The 16981-nt window shown below is 36.7% G+C and overlaps 1 long non-coding RNA gene across 1 annotated transcript in view; it reads right to left on the bottom strand.

Annotated features, from left to right (window-relative positions):
• LOC106010149 (uncharacterized) overlaps positions 1-16981 on the bottom strand; it is a 67045-nt gene that overhangs the window by 15614 nt on the left and 34450 nt on the right. The window contains exons 2-3 of the long non-coding RNA XR_015439506.1: positions 14201-14382; positions 10219-10293 (exon numbers count right to left, since the gene is read on the bottom strand). This is a non-coding gene — a long non-coding RNA (uncharacterized LOC106010149). The remainder of the gene's footprint in view (positions 1-10218; positions 10294-14200; positions 14383-16981) is intronic.

The raw sequence follows: 16981 nt of genomic DNA, 5'->3' as shown, positions 1-16981 counted from the left end.
GACCTTGAGAAAACAATCCAAAAATTCATTTGGAACAGGAAGAGACCCAGAATAGCAAAAGCAATTCTAGGTAATAGAGACATGGCAGTGGGGTATCACAATCCCCAATCTGCAACTATACTACAAAGCTACTGTGGTAAAAACAGCATAGTACTGGCACAGAAACAGAGACCTGAGGACCAGTGGAACAGATTAGAAGATGCAGAAACAATGCCAGACACACTCAGCCATCTCATCTTTGAAAGAAGGAGCCAAACAGCCTCACTGGAGGAAAGATAGCCTCTTTAATAAATGGTGCTGGAAAAATTGGGCTTCAACTTGCCAAAGATTAAAACTAGACCTGTATCTCTCACCATGCACTAAACTAAAATCAAAATGGATTAAAGATCTAAATATTAAAATAGAAACTCTGAACCAGTTGGAACAGAGGTTAGGTAGAACCCTTGAAGACATTGGTGTAGGAAAAGATTTTATGAACAAAACCTCAGTTGCCCATGAACTAGCACAAACAATCAAAAAGTGGGATCTCTTCTTATTAAAAGGCTTCTGCACAGCAAGAGAAACCACTAGCAGTGTGAAGAGACAACCCACAATGTGGGAAAAAATCTTCACTTGCTCTTCCTCAGACAAAGGTCTACTATCTTGAATCTATAAAGAACTTAAAAAGATCAGACCTCCCAAATTTAAAGACCCAATCCAAAAATGGGCATCTGAAATGAACAGACATTTCTCAGACAAAGAAGTAGAAATAGCAAATAAATACATGAAAAAATGTTCAACATCACTGGTCATTTGAGAGATGCAAATGAAAACAATGCTGAGATTCCACTTCACTCCAGAAAGAATGGCTGCTATCATGAAATCAACCAATAACAAATGCTGGCGGGGCTGTGGGGAAAGAGGAACCCTGCTCCACTGCTGGTGGAAATGTAGTCTGGTGCAACCCCTGTGGAAATCAGTATGGAAATACCTCAAAGAACTAGGACTGGAAGTCCCATTTGACCCCGCTACTCCACTGCTGGGGATCTTTCCCAAAGAATTAAAAGAATCATACCACAGTGATATATGTGTGTCCATATTCATAGCAGCACAGTTTGTGATAGCTAAAACTTGGCAACAGCCCAAATGCCCATCAACTGGAGATTGGATAAAGAAAATGTGGGGTTTTTATTATAAAATGGAGTACTACTCAACCATAAAAAATGAGAAATTAGAGATATTTATAGCTAAAGGGATGCACATTGAGGTGATACTCTTAAGTGAAATAAATAGGACACACATGTATAAATACAGAATAGTTTCTCTGGTGTGAGAAACTGAAATCATAAATAAGGACTAAAATGTATAATAGGTAATGTGAAATAGGAAGCAAAGGGGTGAAGGGGAAGGAAATGGGAGGGCTAGGGGAAAAGATAGAAGGGAATTGGATTAATATGAGAAAATGGAAAAATAGGAACAAAATCTTTTTAAATAGGGAGGAATGGAGGAGTTGAAAGGAGGGCTGGGCAAGGGTGAAAAATAAGAACCAAGAGAGCCTATGTAAAGGTGCAAATTTCCAATGATGAATGTCATTATATTGTATACCTAAAATATACCAATGATTAGAATGAATAATTGATAATGTAAAATAGGAAGAAAAGGTCCAAAGGGGTAGGGGTAGTGGGAGGGGCAGGGAAAAGGAAAGAAGGGAAAGGAAGAAATGATGAGAAATGGAGAAAAATGGAAATAAAGTCTTTGTAAATAGGGAAGGGTGGAGGGGGTGAAGGGAGGGCTAGGAATGGGGAAAAAATAAGAACCAAGATGCACTATGTAAAGGTACAATTCCCAATGAGAAATGTAATTGTGTTGTATACCTACAATGTACCAATAAAAGAATTTAATAAAGTGCAAAAAGAAATCCATTTTCAATAATGCCAGGGATAGAGAAAGATTCAATATTTGTCATCACCATTACCAAGCAAGGTCTATGAGAAGTAATGTTACCTGATCCTTCCACTGTCTGATGTCACTGTTTGACAAAAAACCGTGGATGGAATACATGTAGCAGCAGCTATCTGAGGACTGAAAAGTGATTGGGATAAGGTAGAATAGAGCAGGAGAGTAGACCAAAGCAGAAACAATCTGACCCTGTTTCTCAGTTTCCTTGGATAATCTCCCTTTGTTCTTCAGCCTTGTTTCTAATCTTTCCTCATATGCCTTCTAAATTTTTTCCTGAGAGTAAAATCAATCTATTAAGATTTTTACTGTAAATAATTTTTTTATTGTTTTTAGATTTTGTTATAACTATTAAGCTTGCATCTATGGTTAAAGGTGGCAAATTAATAGTTATCATCTGTTATTTTCTGGACTGTGCTTGGTGCTATTGTTATTACTGGTTTTACTACTTTAGTGAAGGTGATATAGTTGTGATCAGTTCTTCTTCCCTGTGTGCCAATATCAACACTGTCTGTCAGTCATAAACAATATCACAGTCCAGTACCAAAGAATTAGGTGTTAGGTCAAACAGATACCAACCTTTAATCCCTAAAAAACCAAAGAGGCAGGATCTTAGGACCGAGTCACAAGCCAAAAACCAGCTACATGTAGGAGACATCTCTGAAAAATAATCATTTCCTAAAGAGGTCTCCATACTAGAAACAAAGCTACCTACCACAGCAATTTACAAGCATCAACACAGAAAACAAATAAAAAATTGAAAATGAGAAGACATGGAAGCAAGATGCAACCTGAAACCTCTAGCTTGCCAAGGCAAAACCAGGGGCATTGAGGTAGAAGAAATCAAAAGCTACCCAGTTGGACTTTCTGAAATGATAGTAGAAGTAGCAAAGCAGATGAATGAGGATCTAGAAAAAACAAATCAGAAATAATTGCACAGTTTACTAAAGAGATGATGACCATAATAAAGGACATGGTTAGTCAATCTAGAGTAGATACAGACAAAAAAAAATACATAGGAGCGTTGGAAAGTGCTGGAAATAATAAATGTGCAATACAGGAAAGAACTATAATGTATAAACAGATCCAAACAGATATATATGAGATTAAAAATTCTATTGAAAGTATACACAGCAGAAGCAACCAACATGAAGACAGAATATCAGATCTGGAAGACAGGTTTAACTCAGCAACCACCACAGGAAAGACTTCTTAAAAACAGCAAAGGACCACAAAAAAAAAATTAATCCAACAGCTGATTGATGTTGCAAAGAAGAGTAACATAAGACTAATTAGAATCAATGAAAAATCAGAAGATAGCACAAAGAAAAAATAAATTCAAGAAGTAACAGCAGAAAACTCTCCCAGCATGAAAAAAGAATTGTCTAACAGGTAAATGTTAGAACCTCAATTAGCCATGATCAGAAAAAAACTACACCAAGGCATATTATAGTCAAGATTTGAGAAATTCTACATAAAAACAACATATTAAAAGCCGTTTAAGAAACAAATCACCTATAATGGAAAACCCATCACAATCATAGCAGACTTCTCAAAACCTATCCTTAAATCAAGGAAAGCTTTAAGTATTTTAAGCCATAAAAGAAAAGAACCTCCAACCAAGAGGTTGATGTATCCCGCAAAACTATCTTTCAAACTTGATGGAGAAATAAGATACTTTCATGACAAAGAACTAAAGAAATTGATGACCCACCAAACAAGCACTCCAAACATTTGGAAGTATATTCTAGAAAAAGACAAAGAGGACAATTCCATGAGTTCCAATAGAATGAATCCACCAGGCAAGGCAAGCAATTAAATACAAAAGAAAGAAAGAGAACCAACAAAAAGAAATTAATATGGCAAGGATAAGTTAATACATAATCAGTTATAACCATCAATGTAAATGGTCTCCATTCACCAATCAAAAGAAAGAGACTGGTACAATGGATCAAGAAACAAAATCCAACAAAATGCTGCATACAAGAAATATATTTAACTCAAAAAGAAATTCATAGCCTGCAAGTCATAGGATGGAAAACAATTCTCCATGTGACAGTAACACAGAAAAAAGCAGGAGTAGCTATTCTATTTGCAGAGTGAGCGGATTTCAAGCCAAGACTGTTCAGAAGAGAAAGAAGGTCAGTACATATGTGTTAAGGGAACAATACAAGAGAAAGTGGTAACGGTCATAATTATATGTGAACCAAATACTGATGCACCCAACTATAGTATAAAACAAACAATAATCGATATGAAAAATCAGGTAAACACCACTACAACTGTAACGGGGGACCTCAATACCCCAATGTCACAAATAGATCACCTAGACAAAAAGTCAATAAAGAAATATCAGAGTACAACCAAACCTTTGATCAAATGGACTTAGTAGATATTTAAAGAGTGTTCCAACCCAGAACCAAAGAATACATCCTTCTCAGCAGCACATGGAACTTTCTCCAAAATAAGACCATATACTAGCTCATAGTACATGCTTAATTAAATGCAAAAGAAGTAAAATTATACCATGTACATTATCAGATCATAGTGAAATGAAATTGCAAATCAATGCCAAAAGAAACTGCAAAAACTATCCAAAGACATGGAAATTAATACCCTTCTGAGCAACCAACGGGTCACAGATGAAATTAAAGAAATTAGACAGTTTCTACAATTAAATGATAATGACAATACGACATACAATATGAAAGCAGTTCTATGAGGGAAATTTATGAAAGTGAATCCCCACGTTCAAAAACAGAGCTTAAATAAATAATCTAATGTTGAACTTCAAGAAACTGGGAAAAGAAGCACAAGTCAAGCCCAAAGTTCATAAAAGGGAGGAGCCTATAAAGATCATAGCAGAAATTAATGCAGTTGAGACTAAGACAATAATACAAAGAGTCAATCAATGACAAGGTTCACCAATTTACTAAAAAAAGGAAAGACAAGACTCAAATCCATGAAACAAGGAAAAGGGTAAAATCACAAAGGATCTTGCAGAAATTCAGAATACCATCAATAACTATTTTGAGAATCTGTAATAAGATGGAAAACTCAAAAGAAATAGATTACTAGATTCAACTGAATTACCAAAGCTGAATCATGAAGATATAAAAATTCTAAGTAACCCAGTATCAGTCAATGAAACTGAAAGTGTAATTAAAAAACTGCCATTATACATTTTGGATAATTTGAAATAGGAAGAAAAAGTCCAAAGGGGAAGGAGAAGTGGGAGGGGTAGGGGAAAGGAAAGAAGGGGAAGGAATAAATATGAGAAAAGGAAAAAATGGAAACAAAGTCTTTGTACACAGGGAGGGGTGGAGAGGTTGAAGGGAGGGCAGGGGAATGGGGAAAAAAAATAAGAACCAAGATATATTATGTAAACGTACAAATTCCCAATGATGAATGTCATCATATTGTATACCTAAAATGTACCAATAAACTTAATGAAAAAAATTAAAAATTAAAAAACTTTTAAATAAAAAACTGCCAACAAAGAAAAGCCCAGGTCCTAACATTCACTGCTGAATTCTACAAGAATTTAGAGAAGAACTAACAGCACTACTTTCATTCTTTAATGAAATTAAAAGGGAAGCAATACTCCCAAACTGATTCCTGGAAGCAAATATTACAAAACCGGAGAAAGGGTCAACCAAAGAAGAGGAATGCAGGCCAATCTCCCTAATGAATATAGATGAAAAATCCTCAAAAAGATACTGGGGGGGAGGAGGGCAGGGGATTTAGCTCTGTGGTTCTGCCACCTGCCTTGCAATTGCAAGGTTCCGAGTTCAATCCCAAGTACCAAAAAAAAAAAAAGATACTGGAGGGTGTGGTGGCACGTGTCTGTAATCCTAGTGCTCAGGAGGCTGAGGCAGAAAGATTGCAGTGAGTTTGAGTTCGAGGCCAGCCTGGGCTGCCTAGTGAGTTCAAGGCCGGCATGAACTACATTATGAGACTCTGTCTCTACAAACAAAAAACAAAAACACAAAAAAAAGATACTGGCAAAAAGAATGCAGCAAATTATCAAGAAGATTATACACTATGACCAAGTAGGGATCCAGGGATGCATCAATGTATACAAATCAATAAACATAATACACCACATTAATGGGAGCCAAGGACAAATACCACATGATTATCTCAATAGATGCAGAAAAAGCATTTGACAAAGTCCAACACTCATTCATGATAAAAACCCTACAGGCAATTGGAATACATGTTTTTATCTCAGTTTGATAAAAGTTATCTATGACACACTGATAGCCAACATTATACTATGTGGTCAAAAACTGAAAGCTTTCACTTTAAAATCAGGAACAGACAAGGATGTTCAGTATCACCACTCTTATTCACTACAGCTCAAAGAAATTACATAAGAGAAAGAAATGAAAGGAATAAAGATAGGAAAGGAAGAAGTTAAATTATCATTCTTTGCACATGACAGGATACTCCACATAGAAGACTCCAAAAATTTCACAAAAAGACTCCTAGATGTAATAACCAAATATAATACTGTAGCTGGATATAAAGTCAACACACAGGGGCTGGGGATTTAGCTCAGGGGTTCCGGCGCCTGCCTCGCAAGCACAAGGTCCCGCGTTCAATCCCCGGTACCAAAAAACAACAACAACAAAAACCAAAAAAACAAATAAAGTCAACACACAAAAATCAATAGCATTCCTATACACAAATAAACTCACTGAGAGCAAAATTAGGGAAACCACATCTTTCATAATACCATTGAAAACAATGAAATACTTAGGAATCAATCTAACAAAGGAAGAGACCTTTACATTGAAAACTACAGTACTCTGAAAAATGAGATTGAAGCAGAAATTAGAAAATGGAAAGGTATCCTTTGTTCTTGGGTAGGAAGAACCAATATATTGAAAACGGCCATACTCCCAAAATTATTATACAGATTTAATGGAATCCTGATCAAAATACCAATAGCATATCTCACAGAATTAGAGAAAACAATTCTAAAATTCATTTGGAACCAGAAGAATTCTAGAATAGCAAAAACAATTCTGGGCAACAAAGGCAATGCAGGCCAGGGGTTTAGCTCAGTGGTGCTGCACCTGGCTGGCAAGCGCAAGGTTCTGAGTTCGATCCCCAGTACAAAAATAAAACAAAGGAAAAGCAGGGGCATCACAATCACTGACTTGAAATTACACTACAAAGCTACAATCATAAGAACAGCAGTGGTAATTTGCATAGTGGTAGTATCATAGACAATGAGGTGTATCCAAGGCGTGATTATTGTTCATTGAAAAACAGTGATGCTACTGGCAAAAAAAAACCAAAAAAAACCAGACCCAAGGATCAAAGGAACAGACCAGAAGATGGGTAAACAACTCCAAAAACACTCAACCATCTTCTTTGACAAAGGGGCCAAAGACCTTTACTGGAAAAAAAGATGGTCCCCTTAATAAATGGTGCTGGAAAACCAGCTTTCCACATGCCAACAATTAAGATTAGACCCATAATTCTGACCATGCACTAACCTAAAATTGAAATAGATCAAAGATCTAAATATTAAAAAAGAAACACTAAAACTCCTGGAAGACAGAACAGGTAGAACTCTTTTTTGTTCCCCCCCCATTAAATTTATTGGTACATTTTAGGTATAAAATACAGTTACATACATCATTGGGATCTTGTACCATTACATGAGTATCTTTGCTCTTATTTTTTTCCCATTCCCTTGCCCTCCCTTCACTCCCTCCACCCTTCCCTATTTACAAAGACTTTGTTTCCATTTTTTTCCTTTTTTCACATTTTTTCTTTTCCCTTCTTTCTTCTCTCCTGCTCCTCCCACTTCCCTTGCTCCTTTAGACCTTTACTTCCTATTACACAGTATCAATTATATATTTTAAAAATTACAATATCGAGATCTAGGAGACATTACCACAGATTTTACAGAATTTAAAAGGATATTACAAAAATCTGTTTTGAAATAAATTTGACAACTTCTAAGAAGTACCTTGGAAGACAAATTAATGAAACTAACTCTGGCAGAAATACAAAATTTGAATAGCACCTATTAAAGAAAGTATATTCCTAGCTTGAAAACCTACCTATATGACAACAATAGGCTTGTATACATTTTAACTGATAAATTATATCAAACATTTAAAGCAGAAAATAAAAAAAGGAACACTTCTCCCCTCATTTTAGGAAATCAATATTGTGCTAATCCTAAAACTGGATAAAGATAATAGAAGAAAAAAGTATGAACATGGATAGAAATTTGTTTAACAAAACAAACTATTAGAAGTCAGACCTGGCAGGATGTAGAAAGTGGTTTTATTATAGGGATGGCAGAGTTGGTTTAGCATTGGAAGATCCACCCCCAAAAGTCATCATTTTAACAGAGGAAAGGAAAAAGCCATATGATCCTGTCACTAGTTGGAGAAAAAGTATTGGACTAAATTCTACAGCTGCAGAACAGGTAGAACTCTTGAAGATACTGGTGTAGGCAAAGACTCTATGAACAAAGCCTCAATTGCACAGGATGTATCACAAAGAATCAACAATTGGGATCTCATCTAATTAAAAAGCTTTTGCACAGCAAAAAACAAACAAACAAAAACCCCCCAAAACAAAAAATTACAAAATGAAGAGACAACCCAGGGTGGGAATAAATTTTTGCCATGTGTTCTTCAGATATAGAACTAATACCTAGAATATATAAAGAATGAGAAAAGAAAAAGTTAGATGGCCCCAAATTTAAACACCCAATCAAAAAGTGGGCATCTGAAATGAATAGACACTTCTCGGATGAAAGTAGAAATGGCAAATAAATATATGAAAAAATGTTCAACATCACTGGTGATATGAGAGATGTAAATTAAAACAATGCTGAGATCCTCACTCCAGAAAGAAAAGCTATTATCAAGAAATCAACTAATAACAAATATTGGCCAGTTGTGGGGAAAAAGGAACCCTTCTCCACTGTTGCTGGGAATGTAGACTGGTGCAATCACTGTGAAAATCAGTACAGAGATTCCTCAAAAAACTAAAACTAGAGGTTCCATTCGACCCAGGTATTCCCCTTTGTGATATCTTCCTGAAAGACTTAAAAGCACCGTACCACAGCAATAAATGTATACCCATGTTTACAGCAGCATAGATCATAATAGCTATATTTTGGAAACAGCCCAAATGCCCATGAACCAATGAATGGATAAAGAAGATATGGCTTTTTTATACAATGGAGTACTTACTCTGCCACAAGAAAGGATAAACTTGAGACATTTCTAGGTAAATGGATGTACCTTGAGACCATATTCTTAAGTGAAAAACATCAGAAATACATGTTCAAATATCACATGGTTTCTCTGGTGTGATAAACTGAAAGTATAAATAAGGACCAAAATGTTTGTAGATACTGTGAAATAGGAAGAAAATGTTCAACTGGGAAGAGGATCTAGGGAGAGGGAGGGGGAAAGGTAGAAAGGGAAAAGGAAAAAAGAATAGAAGGAAAAAATGGAAACAAAGCTTTTGTAGACTCTTTTTTTTTCTTTTGGTACTGGGGATCAAACTCTGGACCTTGTGCTTGTAAGGCAGGCGGTGGAACTGGAAACAAAGCTTTTGTAAATAAGGAGGGGAAGAGAGGTTGAACAGAAGGGAATGAAAGGGGGGAAAAAAGATAAATCAAAATATATACAGGTACAAATTCCACATGATGATTATCTAAAATGTACCAATAAAATTAATTATTGAAAGTCCAACACCCATTTGTGATAAAAACCCTATAGAAAATTGGACTAGAAGGTCATTATCTCACCCTGATAAAAGCCATCTGCAAGATCCAGTAGCCAATATCAAATCAATGGTCAAAAACTGAAAGCTTTCACTCTAAAATCAGGAACAAGGCAAGAATGCAACCACTGGTAACAAGGAACACCACTCCTGTTCAATACAATTCTGGAAACACTAGCCAGAGCAATCAGACAAGAAAAAGAAATAAAAGGAATATGAATAGGAAAATAAGAAATTAAATTACCATTCTATGCTGAGGACATGATACTGTACATATATGACCCTCTAAAACTCCAACAAAGGCTCCTAAAATTAATAACCAAATTTGGCAGCACAGCAGGATACAAACTCAACACACAAAATACAATCACATTCCTATACATGAATAACAAACTCACTGACAGAGTAATTAGGGAAACAACACCTTTCACAAGAGCATCAAGAAAAATGAAATACTTAGGAATCAATTCAACAAAGAAAGTGAAAGACATATACAGTGGACCCTTGACTTACAAAGGATATTGTCTCCCGAAGGCTGGTTGTAACTCGTTTGTTGTGAGTCAATACCGCTGAGATCTGGATGTTTACCTGAGTACAAAATAGAGATAACAAGAGGCAGATGAATCTTCCATTAACTGAATTAACCCAAGTTGTTCGTATGTTAGGCAGGTTGTAACTTGAGGGTCCACTGTACATTGAAAACTACAGCATTGTGAAAAAGGAGATCAAAGAAGATATCAGAAAACAGAAATACACTCCCCATTCTTGGATGGTCATACTTCTAAAACTCTTATACAAATGTAATGCAATCCCAATCAAAATACCAATAGCATACCTCATAGAACTAGAGAAAACAATCCTAAAATTCATATGGAACCAGGATAGAGCTAGCATAGCAAAAATAATTCTGACCAACAAGGGCAAGGGAGGGGGCATCACAATTCCTGACTTGAAACTATACTATAAAGCTACTGTGATAAAGACAACATGGTACTGGCCAAAACAAAACCAAAACAGATCCAATGATCAATGGAACAGAATAGAAGATGCAGAACCAAGTCCAAGCACACTCAATTAATTATGTTACCTTTGACAAAGGGGCCAAACACCTTCACTGGAAAAAAAAAATAGCCTCTTTAATAAACGGTAGGAGGAAAATTGGCTTTCCATATGCCAAAGTTAAAATTAGACTCATATCTCCAACCATGCACTAAACTAAAACTGAAATGGATCAAATAGCTAAACATTAAAACAGAAATGCTTAATGTGCTTAAAGATAAAACAGGCAAAAACTCTGGAAGACACAGGTATACACAAAGACATTATGAACAAAACACCAACCGCATGGGAAATATTAGAAAGAATCAACCACTGGGATCAAATCAAATTAAAAAGGTTTTGCACAGTAAAAGAAGCCACTGACAATGGGAAAAAAAATTTTACCAGCTATTTCTCATATAAAGAACATTTACAATATATAAAGAAAAAAAATCAGATCCTCCAAATTTAAAGACCTAATCCAAAAATGGACATCTGAGGTGAATACATAATTCTCAGATGTAGAACAAACAGTAAATAAATATATGAGAAAAGCTCAACATCACTAGTTATTTGAGAAATGCACACTAACACTGAGATTCTATCTCACTCCTGAAAGAGTGGCTATCATCAAGAAATCAACCAATGACAAATGCTGGTGAGGCTGTCAGGAAAAAAGAATCCTTTTCCACTGTTGGTGGGAGTGTAAACTAGTATAATCAATATGAATATCAGTGTGGAGATTCCTCAAAAAATTAAAACTAGAGGTCCCATTTGATCCAGCTATTCCTCTTTTTGTTATCTTCCCAAAAAAGTTAAAAGCATCATACCACAGCAATATATGCACACCCATGTATATAGCAGCAGAATCCATAATAGCTTGGAAACAATGTAGATGCCCATCAAAGGTTGAATGGATAAAGAAAAACTGGTTTTTATATACAATGGGGTACTATTCTGCCACATAGAAGGACAAACTTGAAACATTTTTAGGTAAAACAATGAACCTTGAGACTTTTAAATGAAATACATTGGACAAACATATTTAAATGTTTGTTTCTCTTGTCTGACAACCCAAAAGCATAAATAAGAATCAAAATGGATGACAGATATTGGGAGGTAGTAAGAAAATCTCCATTGTGGAGAACAAGGGAAGGGGGAGGAAGGGAAGGGAAGAAAAGGAAAAGAAAAAACAGAATAGAAGGAAAAAATGGAACCAAAGCTTTTGTAAATAAGGAGGGGAAGAAGGGTTAAAAGGAGGGAAGCAGAATGGGGAGAAAAAGAACAACCAAGATATACTTTGAAAGGCTGGGGATCTAGCTCAGTGGTGCCACACCTGCCTTGCAGCGCAAGGTCCTGAGTTTGATCCCCAGTACCAAAAAAAAGATATACTGAGGTAGGATGACTGTAAATTCAAACCTGGCCTGGACAATTTTGCAATTTAGCAAGACCTTATTAAAAAAAAATTTAAGAAGGGCTGCTATCAAAAAATAAAAATAAAAATGGACAAAGTGGAAGACTTTGTTTAAAACATTAATACATCAAGCTGGGCATAGTGGCACAAGCCCATAATCCCAGCACTCAGGAGGTTGAGGCAAGAGGTTCAGTGAGTTTGAGGCCAGCCTGGAAAACATCATACGTTCAAGGCAAGCTTCAACTATATAGCCAGAACCTGTCTCAAAAACTAAATATGTTTCTTCCCTTGTGATATTGGAAATACTACAAGAAACATGTCTGGTTTTTCCCCTATTGTATCTATGCTGCCTAGAACACCACTTGGCATGTGAGACTGGATTCTCAACTTGATTGGTTTAAGAGACATTTAGAAAGGTGTTTGGATTGTGCGGGCACTAACCTCACCAATAGATTAACACATTGATGAGTTCATAGCTGAATGGGCTCCCTGGAGGTGGAGGCTAGTTGGAGGAAGGAGGTTACTGGGGCATGCCTTTGAAGGGCATACCTTCTCTTGGGCTCCTTCTCTCTCTGTTTCCCAGCTCCCATGAGGTGAGCAGCTTTCATCTGCTTCACCACAGTCCTAGAAGCAACGGACCCAAGTGAGCATAGACTGAAACCTCTGAAACTTGAGCCAAAATAAATTTTTCCCCCTTTAAATTGTGTATGTCAGGTATTTACACTCAGAAATGAGAAGCCAAGTGATACAATGTATTTATCAAATGAATGAAATCCACTCTAATCTCAAAATCCAGCTCAACAGCCATTCTCACCATGGTCCCACTAAAAGTCAACAAAGAGCCTTATTAAGTAAATTGGTGGTTTGGGTTTTTGTTGTTGTTGTTGTTGTTGTTATTGAGACAGGGTCTCATTATGTAGTTCAGGCTAGCCTTGAACTCACTACTTAGCCTAGGATGGCCTTGAACTCGAGGTGATTCTGCCTCAGGCTCCTGAATGCTGGGATTACAGCATGCCCCATCATATCTGCCTTAATTAACTTCTGCAGCATTTTAGGGATGGAGATGTAGGAGAGGAATGAAATGCAAAGGCATTCTGGACCAATCTTAAGGCATTTAGCTTTTCTTTCTTTCTTTCTTTCTTTTTTTTGCTTAAATTCTTTTATTGATACATTTTGGGTATACAGTACATTTACATTTATCATTGGGTGCTTGTACCTATACATGATGTATCTTGGTTCTTGTTTTTTTCCCATTCCCTGTGCTCCCTTCCACCCCTCCACTCTTCCCTATTTACATACTTTGTTTCCATTTTTTCCTTTTCTCATAACTTTTCCTTTCCCTTCTTTCCTTTCCCCTTCCCCTCCCACTTCTCCTACCCCTTTGGACCTTTTCTTTCTATTTCAAATGATCAATAATTCATTTTAATCATTTTAATCCTTATATACACTTTCAGTTTCTCACATCAGAGAAAATATTTGGTATTTGGCATTTAGTTTTTCTATATGGCTAATACTAGGCACATATCCAACAATAAATAATATACATTTACAAATCATCTGTCACAATGACTCCCACATAGTTTAAGTATACAAAATACATACTCTGTTGTAATATTCATTCACTTATTCAATATTTAAAGAGCTTATTATATACCAGGCACTATTCTTAGCATTGGAATATAGCACTGGTAAAAAGGACAAAGCCCTTCTTGTGAGAAACTTATATTCCTAAAAGGGATAAAGAAAAGGAATAAGAAAACAACATAATTTCTTATGATCATAAGTGGTAAAAATAATTAGAGAGGGCCAGGCATGGTGGCACATGCCTCTAATCCCAGCACTAGGGAGGCTGAGGCAGAACAATTGCTGAAGTTCAAGGCCAGCCTGGCCTGGATAGCAAGACCCTGTCACAGAAAATAAATAAATACATAATAAAGATAGAGGTTATATGATCAATTATGACTTAGATGTCTCCTACAGATAGGATAAGAGAACTCAAAAGTTTAAAATGGTCAAATCATTTTGCCAATTAATTTCACTTACCTATTGTAGAAAACAACAAAATCCAAAGTTTAAGCACTAAAACTGGCACATGCTTGTAATCTCGGTACTTAGGAGGCTGAGGCAGGAGGATGTCCTTGAGTTCAGGGCTGGCCTGGGTTACCGAGTGAGTTTGAGGTCAACCTCAAACTATGTATTGTATAGTATGTATAGTGAGATCCTTTCTGAAAAGAGAGAGAGAGAGAGAGAAAGTTTTAGGCATTAAATTAACATTTACAGGGCCAGAGATTTAGCTCAGTGGCTTCACCACCTGCTGTGCAAGCACAAGGACCTGAGTTTGATTCCTGGTACCAAAAAAAAAAAAATTAACATTTACATTCAAAATAGAAAATAATGAGAGCTACAGTCTGGATCAAGAATGTCCCCCAAAAAGCCTCTTGTCTTGGGCTGGAAGGTGCTTGGATCATAGGGAAATTATACTCATAAAGGATTTATCCAGAGTTCAGCAGCTGAATATGTGTGAGGAGGTGGGGCCTATTTAAAGGTGTGTTACTGGGAGTTTGAAGTGGAAGGATATATCTCCCTCTGGGCTATGCCCTTCTCGCTCTGCCTCCTGGCCACAAAGACATGAGTAGCATTCCTTCACACGGCCCTTCTACCATGCAGTCTGTGCCTTGGATCTGGCTGATCAAGGATTGAAAAATGTAAGACATAAGTCAACTTTTCCTCCTTTAAGCTGTGGACGTTAGGTATTGCCTCCCAGCAATGAAAAAGTGACTAAGATAACAGACATAATAAACATATTCATATAAAGGTTAATAAGGTGATATCTGATTTTTTTTTTTAGATGGTGCTAGGTATTGAACTTAGGGCCTTCACACTGAGCTGCATCCCCAACCCTTGGAAATGTGAAAAAAAGTCTTGCTATGTTACTAAATTAGGCTAAGTTAGGCTACAGCTTGCTGTCATCCTGTCTCAAGCTCCAAGAGTGCTGGGATTACAAATCTTCACCACCACACCTGACTTGATTTAATACTTTTAGGAAATGGGTAGGAGCTAAGAGTAGAGTGCTTGCCTCATGTTTTTGAGTCCCTGAGTACATGAAAGGAAGACGGAGGGAGAAATGAGGGCTGGGAGGAAAAGGAGAAGGAAGAAGGGAAGAAAAAAGGAAAGAGGAGATATTGGTCCCTTGGATAAAGGGAGGAGGGGATCAAGAGTTCCATGGTTAGCATGACTGAATGCAAGAGCCTATTAACCACCTACATGGATTAATCAAGTGGGCTACACAAGATCACCTCAGATGTACACCAAGATCCTCTACTGATACCAGTAAAACATATTTGTACATATAAAGGCAAAAAACTCAGAAGATATAGTTTAGTATTAATAATGATTATATCAACATTCTGAAGATTTTCATTTGTATATGAACTTTCTGGGGTTTTTGAACAGTGAATATAGGTTTTTTTAAACAACTTTTAAATGTTTTATTGTTTAACTCCCCCACTGTACAAAGAAATGTGATGAAATTAAGACAAAAAGTAGTGAAACAACTGAACAGTTCAATTATTGTGGAAAAAACTAAGTCTCCTCCTTTTCCTACTTTTTCCCTCTGATAAGTGCTACTCAGAAATTATGAAGTCTACATAGTGGCAGTAAAACATTCTCCAGATAAAATGAGCTTTTAAGGAAATTGTGAAGAAAAAAGGAGGCCAAGTCATCAATGACTGAACCAAACTTTTAGTTCTTTGTGGACCAATCTACATGCACTTTTTAGGGTCCACTTCTCCTTTAGGAAAGAAAATGAGCTAACCCAGACCCAGCCAAGTACCTCCTGGGGTTGCAAATTGGTAGCTATCAACAGAAGATAACCTTGCTGTAATATCATATCCTGGTTTAAAAACTGCAGAGCACAAACAGACCTCAGCATTATGTCCCATTCAAACTTTCACTGACAATCTAGGCATGAACTTGTACAGAGTACCTAAATTCTTAGGAAGGCACTACTGCCAAGGACCATAATTTTTTTCTTCCTGTTGGGGTCAGTTTACTATATTCCATGCCCTACAATAAGCTGCAAACCATCTCAGTTTTTCTTTTGGCAAGAGACTGAATTTAATAACCAACACCTAATATTGGAGGCTTTATACTTTCATTTAATTCTCTGATCTATGCCCAAGAGTTCTAATTTCAGGCCCCACTCACTCTCAAAGAACAAGATTCAAAGTTGACAAAATGATTACTCACCTTTCATACACAAACATCAACACTGAAGAACAGAGTAATCGGGTAATTTGCCTACAGTTGTGTTATTAGTCAAAGGTGGGACAAGGAAAAGCACAACTCAAAATTCTAAATCCATGATCAGAATTGTTTCTACAACTACTGTAATATTATACTGAGTATATCAGATCTAATTTCAGCTTCTAAACAAAGATGATTATATGATTAGGTCCATCAAAAATTAGGCAGGTTCACCATGTGTGACCCATGGCAATGGCAACACTGGTATATAGGCTGCAGGCACAGACATGATGAGTAAGCCCCTCCCTAGATGCTTCAGTAGAAGGAGTGTGAAAGGGACTCCCCTACAGAATGTTCTTCCTCCCAGAAAACCTGGCATTCTGGGAAGTCTGGCTGGGTCTCATGAGGCATGTGACAGCTGTGTGAGAGCTCCAGAGCAAGCCCTGTGAGGAAACCATACATATGCGTTTGTTTATTACAAAAATACTCTGAGATGATTTACAAAACCAGGATGCCCACTCTCTGCACTAAGATTCAGAACTATAGTGCTGTTTCTATCTAGGCAACAAAGGAAGACAA

This window comes from Heterocephalus glaber, unplaced genomic scaffold (assembly GCF_053883595.1).
Source record: "Heterocephalus glaber isolate CG9 unplaced genomic scaffold, H.glaber_assembly_v1.0 deba00001472, whole genome shotgun sequence".
NCBI lineage: Eukaryota > Metazoa > Chordata > Mammalia > Rodentia > Bathyergidae > Heterocephalus > Heterocephalus glaber.
The sequence above is the reverse complement of the archived record's forward strand: the minus strand, read 5'-3'. Positions and strand labels throughout refer to the sequence as shown.